The sequence below is a fragment of the Eurosta solidaginis genome, chromosome 1, assembly GCF_040869045.1.
Source record: "Eurosta solidaginis isolate ZX-2024a chromosome 1, ASM4086904v1, whole genome shotgun sequence".
NCBI classification, from domain to species: domain Eukaryota; kingdom Metazoa; phylum Arthropoda; class Insecta; order Diptera; family Tephritidae; genus Eurosta; species Eurosta solidaginis.
The window spans coordinates 158,857,347-158,864,224 of NC_090319.1; the positions used below are offsets into that span (position 1 = coordinate 158,857,347).

At 41.1% G+C, this 6,878-nt stretch overlaps 2 long non-coding RNA genes across 2 annotated transcripts; both read right to left on the minus strand.

Moving 5' to 3' along the window:
• Nucleotides 1-554: 554 nt before the first annotated feature.
• Nucleotides 555-4,714, minus strand: LOC137239264 (uncharacterized). The gene is made up of 3 exons (XR_010949313.1): nucleotides 4,676-4,714; nucleotides 1,169-1,493; nucleotides 555-1,109 (listed from the first exon to the last, which is right to left on the minus strand). It is a non-coding gene; the product is annotated as an uncharacterized lncRNA (long non-coding RNA).
• Nucleotides 4,715-5,137: 423 nt separating this feature from the next.
• Nucleotides 5,138-6,173, minus strand: LOC137239270 (uncharacterized). Its single transcript, XR_010949315.1, has 4 exons — nucleotides 6,078-6,173; nucleotides 5,788-6,017; nucleotides 5,393-5,732; nucleotides 5,138-5,339 (listed from the first exon to the last, which is right to left on the minus strand). It is a non-coding gene; the product is annotated as an uncharacterized lncRNA (long non-coding RNA).
• Nucleotides 6,174-6,878: the final 705 nt, after the last annotated feature.

Consider the following 6,878-nt stretch of genomic DNA (forward strand, 5'->3'; position numbering starts at 1 on the left):
TTATTATATATGTACATGAACTTGGAACTTTATTAATCCAGTTCATATAAAACAGAAGAACTTTAATAATAAATAAACTCGCTTAATTTTTGTTTTCCAATTGAAATCTCTTCTAAGCGAGCAAAAAATAATTTTAAGCTTCAGAAAAAACTCCAATTATTTGAATAATCTACAACTTAAAGCTTAGTAGAAATTCAGATCAAGAATATTCAAAGGTGTCGTGGATCCGATTGCTGTCGTAATTGAAGAACTTAAAAATGTACGACTCTAAATCTAATCATTCAAGCAATAATTCTGCAACCCAAAGCAGGAGTATTGATTGGTTTCAAATCTAATTCCGACAGCAATCGTATCACATCCCTTATTATATATGTACGTGATATTGCAACTTAAATTAATACAATTGATATAAAGAAAAGTAAGTACTTTAATAATAACATAAACTCTCTTAATTGGTTTTTGTTTTCCAATTGAAATCTTTTCTAAGCGAGCATAAAATATTTTAAGCTTCAGAAAAAACTTCAACTTAAAGCTTAGTAGAAATTCATATTACGTTTACTCTTTTTTCAAATCAAGAATATTCAAAGGTGTCGTGGAATCCGATTGCTGTCGTAATTGATGAACTTAAAAATGTACGACTTGTAATAAAGTCAGACTTATTATTGTTCTAAATCTAATTATTCAAGCAATAATTCTACAACCCTTAGCAGGAGTATTGATTGGTTTCAAATCTAATTCCGACAGCAATCGTATCACATCCCTTATTATATATGTACGTGATATTGCAACTTAAATTAATACTGTTGATATAAAGAAAAGAAAATACTTTAACAATAAATAAACTCTCTTAATTGGTTTTTGTTTTCCAATTGAAATCTTTTCCTGTGCAAGCACATCGCTAACCTGTGTTGGCAAAAGATATGATTATACTGTCTTCGATAGATAGTCGGACGAGCCGCTACTCGGCGAAGTAGAGATGACCGTTGTGTCGGTGGCAGCTGTTACAACAGCAGTTTCTAACTTTACACCATCCGTACAGTGTTATGAATGCTTCACTGCCTTTTCCAATTGCTTGGCGCCAGCAATTTTTGCTGTTTGTAAAGCTTTAGCTGTAATGCAAATATATAGATGGGTTAAAGTGGTTTTCGTATGTTATTCAACAACTCACCCTATACCATCATCACAGCCTCCTCATCGATTTTGAATATGTGTACTTTTTCAGTATTCAGACCCAGTTCGTGCAACCGATTCATTCATATACTGTGGGTATTTGAGCCGTAGACGCAATGGAAGATATTTTGATTCTTTTTGAAGTGTAACATTTGTAAACAGTTGGGTTTCTCTGCTGTCACCATCACCACTAGAGAGCTATTGAAGAAACGCTCGACCAAGATAATATGTGAGATTTACACGCATAGATTTCTTCCACCTTTTCACAGTTATTGATGGAGAAAATGCGAAAGCCATATTTACCATCCAATACCGAAATAGAACTGTAGAGGAAGAAACATTTTATAAAATTTTAATAAAATCAAAAAATTATAGTTGTGCTAAAATGGGGTAACGTATTGTATGTTAAAGTATAGCGAAGTCTCAGCGGCTTTGTCCTGGTGAAAATTGAGTTTGAATAGGTTTTATTCTTCATTCTTAGAAACATGTACGAAGGTTCCTGGTAAGATATTAAAAATCCTCAACGCTTTTTTTGCTATAACTTAAAAAAACTCATATTCAAACTTCTGCTTAACTTCTACATATCAATAGCTACCTTTACCACCAGGAGTCCCTATTGCTTCTACGCCTATGCTATTGTTTCCTACATCGATGAACTTTGTAATAAAATAAACAGCTATCTCCCCAATCTCTCCAGTTTTGTCGCCTCGCGAAACCTGATATTTTCATCAACCAAATCATCGGTGACCTTATTTAAAACATGCCAAATGTCGACCGTGCTTGGGAGCAGTGGTGGACCCAACAGAAGAGGAGATCGAGCGCTTGGCATGGGCTCATGAGGCGGTAGAAGTAGGTCGAAGGAAGTTCAAAAGGTTTGCTGCGAGAAACCCTCGGTTCTGCAACCGGTATGAGGAGGAAGAAGCGTCGAATGGCAGAAAGGGCCCAGTCCCAGAGCCGCGACGCAGGGCAGTCCCATAGACAAGACAAGTAGGCCCAAAGCTGTAAGACAGATGGGCCCCAATAGCGAGGTAGCAACTACCTCGAAGGCTGCGAGTCAGAGGGAAGTTCCAACTATGGAAGTAGGAGATAAGCCAAAGGGAGATAACGCTAAGACTCCGACTTTCTCGGAGGTGCCAAAGGGAAATAACACTAAGACGCCGGCTTTTCCCGAGAAAATGAGTGATGTGGCAAAGCAGTCACTGACTGTGGCGCTGGTTGATCGTAGCAGTCCTTTCGAACAGATGACTAGTGAAAGGTGGAGATCTGTAGAAAAGGAGCTTAAGATGATGCGGGAATAACCAAGTAAGCTCCTTCCAACCTTTGATTCGAGGATGGTATAATGGTATGAAGATGATAGCGTGCGACAACATCGCGAGCTTGCGGTGGCTGGAGGAAGTGGTTCCAAACCCCCAAAGGCAGGGCACGAACGCACGTTTTGAGATGGTGGATAAAGCGCAACTCCCCAAGGTACCAAAAGTTAAGGTATGGATACCATGCGTGATGAAGTCGGAGGATACAATGCGACTTTTTCAGAATCAGAATCCGAACATACCGACACAGGATTGGAAGGTACTTACCTACTTTATCTCGGCCTACGGAGGAAGGTCAGTTATACATCTTCCAAATAAACAAGCAGGCGGAGGATATATTGTACGCGCAGCTTGGAAAAATGTCCTTAGGTACAGGCAAAATTTATATGCGACTCAGGAAAAGAAGTCGCGGGTATTAAAGTCCTAACACGCTGGACGTGGGCGAAGTCGAAAAGGACCTCAAAAGCCTAAGGGAAAAAAGACAGGTGGAGGTAGCCCACGTCACTCCGAATGTGTTAGAAGGGGACCAACAGCCAGATGGTGCTGTGAGTCGCACAGAGGAACACCCGGCACAACAGGTACAAGAGTCTGAAGGGGGCTTCGAACACTCTAAACCAAAAGGGCTAGGGGAGGACGACGACGTCCCGATGAAAGTGCTGGAGGGGGACAAGCAGCCCATTGGTGCTGCGAGTCCTACAGATAAACCTCCAACACAGTAAAGTGGCGTCGAGCGAACTCCTCCTCCTAACGCGCTGATCCAGGAGCCGTGGTTTCCATCGGGAGGAAAGGTTTATGGAATTAGCGCGCGTGGATTTGGCGTTTACTATGCGCAAACGGAAGGACGGGTGCGAGCTGTAGTAATGGTAAGGAAACAGCTGCATTCATATATGCTGCCTAATTACACTACTGAGGGCCTCGTAGTGGTGGTGAAATCGCCGGGCTCAGATGGTACATGTCCGGCCATGCTACAAGTTTCAAGTAGGGTGGTCGTGGGATGGCTTAAAATAATATTCGATGGGTGCATAAACTGAATCATGTACCGCACTCTTGGAGAACTGCTCGTGTAGCTTTCCTACCAAAGGCGGGGAAGATCGGTCACGTGTATCCCAAAGATTATAGACCCAATAGCTTACCATCATTTCTGCTCAAAACCTTTGAGAGGCTGCTAGATGTGTACATAAAGTCCAACGTGGATGAAAAGCTGCTCTCCACAACACAACAGGCGTACACCAAAGGCAAGTCAGTAGACACCGCATTGCATAGGGTGGTAATAGGCATAGAAAAAGCCCTGGAATATAAGGAATATGCTCTAGAAGTCTTCTTAAGCTTTGCCGGGGCTTTCTAAATGAGCGATTATTGATGGTCTTCATTACGTTAAAGTACATCCAGCCTTACCCAGATGGATTGACTGCATGTTAAACTGCAGTAAGATTACATCGCAATGGGGATTGTACGCGGCCACGAAATTAGTGGACAGGGGCACTCCGCAGGGAGGGGTGCTATCAGCTCTGCTGTGGACGCTGGTCATTAACCAGCTGCTTAGGGGATTCTACGAGGGACCAGAAAAACTTACGGTTTACGCAAATGACGTTGCATATGGTCTTGTTTACAAAGAGGTACAAGGTCCCTAATTGGACCAGGCCTAAGTTAGGAGGGGCGACCCTACGGGAGAAACCTTGCACAAATTATCTAGGAATGATCCTAGACAGTAAGTTGTCATGGAAGCTCAACGTGGAGGAGAGGGTGAGGAAGGCTTCAACGGCACTTTATGCATGTAAAAGAATGCAAAAGAACCGGCATATACGATCAGAAGGAACTCGATGACGATGCCTCAAAACTAACAACCAAAAGCAATAATTATCATTTCACTGACACAAATTTTATAGTTTTTTTTCGGGATTTGGACACAATGTTGTTGTTGTTTTTGTAGCGATAAGGTTGCTCCCCGAAGGCTTTGGGGAGTGTTATCGATGTGATGGTCCTTTAGCCGGATACAGATCCGGTACGCTCCAGTAACACAGCACCATTAAAGTGCTAGCCCGACTATCTCGGGAACGATTTATGTGGCCACATTAAACCTTCAGGCCATCCCTCCCTATCCACACACACGATTCGTCTCTGATCCGCATCGAAAGTTCGTTTCGTAATAGATTAGATAAGATTAGACATTTTTTTCAATTTGTATTTTGACTTACCAGCAACAACAGAATCATGTTTAATTGTACGCCGCACAACACTGCCACGTAAAATCAATGTACTTGTTCTAGCATTAACGCAACCTTTAAATAATTATAAACTATAAAAATGAAATTAATGTCAAACCTTGGAAAATGTTGAAACGTTCACCACCAACCTGACGCTCTTCAAAGTAATCACATTGACCCAAAACACTTGAATTAATATCATTAGCTGTAGTCATAACAGCACCACCACAAGCTTTCATTCTACGTTTCCAATCTTCTTCTGGTACATGAACAGCACAGAACATATCACGATCTGCAAAATACTGTGTATCAACATCACCAATTTGCAATTTAGAAAACACAACATTGGCGCCTTACTTAGCTAGTTTATTCTACAGAATACGCCATTCAGCATCAATAAAAATAATAAATTTCTGATACTCTTGGACATTAGAGGACATTGCTGTAGCAGATCATTTTTCCAATAACACTTTGTTGCTCCTTTGATTGGCGCTTCGACATGTACAGCCATGTCATATTTTAGCATGCATAATTGTAATGCTTTACGTATAGCTTTAATGATGATACGTGCATGCACGCCTTCCTCAACATCTGGCTTAACTTGTTTTAAGATTTCACATGCTTAAAATACTACTGAAGTGGTGCCATCGCCGACCTGATAAGAGAAACATTTTTATTCTACACATTCTAATATAACAAAAAACTTACCTCAGCATTTTGAGATTTGGCGATGTCTACTAGAGTTTTACGGCTGGATTCACAATATCCAATGGTTTCATAATGGTTTCCCCATCATTTGAAATTGTGGCCTTACCACTGGAATCAACAATATGCTTGTCAATACTACGTGAACCCAATGTAGTGCGTACAGTGCCACAATTGAATGCGAGGCATTGATGTTGGATATGAGTTGAGGTTTACCATGGGAGCTATCGGTACCCAAGCATTTTTTACACAAATACTCATGTAACCAATACAAGTTCAAGACATTCATATTTATTGACACGCTGTCCGGTATGGCCCAAATGTTGGAAATATGCAGTTGGCACTGTTGAGAAAAAATATGGATCAATGAACACAAGTAAAAGTGAGATTTTTTTTACCATCTCTTGTTACTTTACACATTAGACATTGGAAACGACGACCAGCATCTACAAGTTGCTATTGAGCCTTGCAACGATTGCATCTAATTGCACCCAATTCACCAGAATTTACAATGGGTGGCTCATATTCACCCTCAACCGTGCGTGCCATTGGTGAGACGGTAAGTGTAATGGACAAAGCTGTTGTTTTTAATAAATCAGCTGTTGCAGGTATGCAATACAAAGACGACCTGCAAAGAAGAAAGATCAAGGTAATTGCCAAGCAAAACATTAATTTCGATTATCAATACCTAACGTAACGTGGCGAGGAGTTACCCTGATCTTCTACCACATATTTTGTGGTCACAAATGGTGGTAATAAACCCTGTTCATTATTAATAAAAGCACCACCAACGCTATTTTGATTTTCAATGATAACGCTTATCGGATTTGGCATCTGATCGGGATCTAACGGCGTTGGGCTTGATCATACTGTTGCGGCTGTTGATATTTACCAGTAACAGGTGCAGGTGGTTGCTAAAGAAAATAACACAAAAATAATCATCAGCAAATTTGTAAATTATTAGTTGTATTAACATACATTATAACCAGGACGTCCGGACGTGTCCGGGTATTGGAGGTTGACCGGGCTTGGGTGGTTGACTGAGCATTGGCGTCTGTCCAGGTTGTGTTGGTGGCATCATAAAAGCCATCAATAACAAGTGCCAAGAATATATCCGCGGCATACCTGCCGACCAAAATGATTCAGTGGTTGTGATTGCCAACCTCACCTACCCGTGGCGAATCCTGTACCTAACAATTTGGTGTGAACAATTGGGGCCAGTTAACCCTCTGAAATAATCGGGGCAATTGTACGCCATTGTGTTGGCATTAATTTGGCAAAATGCAAAAGCTTTTCATCCTTCTCCCATGACCATTCTGTCTTCTTTATGCTAGGATCAAGCCATTCGTACCAGCGTGCCTTACATTGCTTGGCAGATTTGCGGTGCAGCAGTTATGCAATACGTGACCACTGGTTTTTACCATATTTCATTACAGCTGCTTTGAGGATTTCATCCTGAAAGTTATCAATTTAGTTAATAAACGGCCAA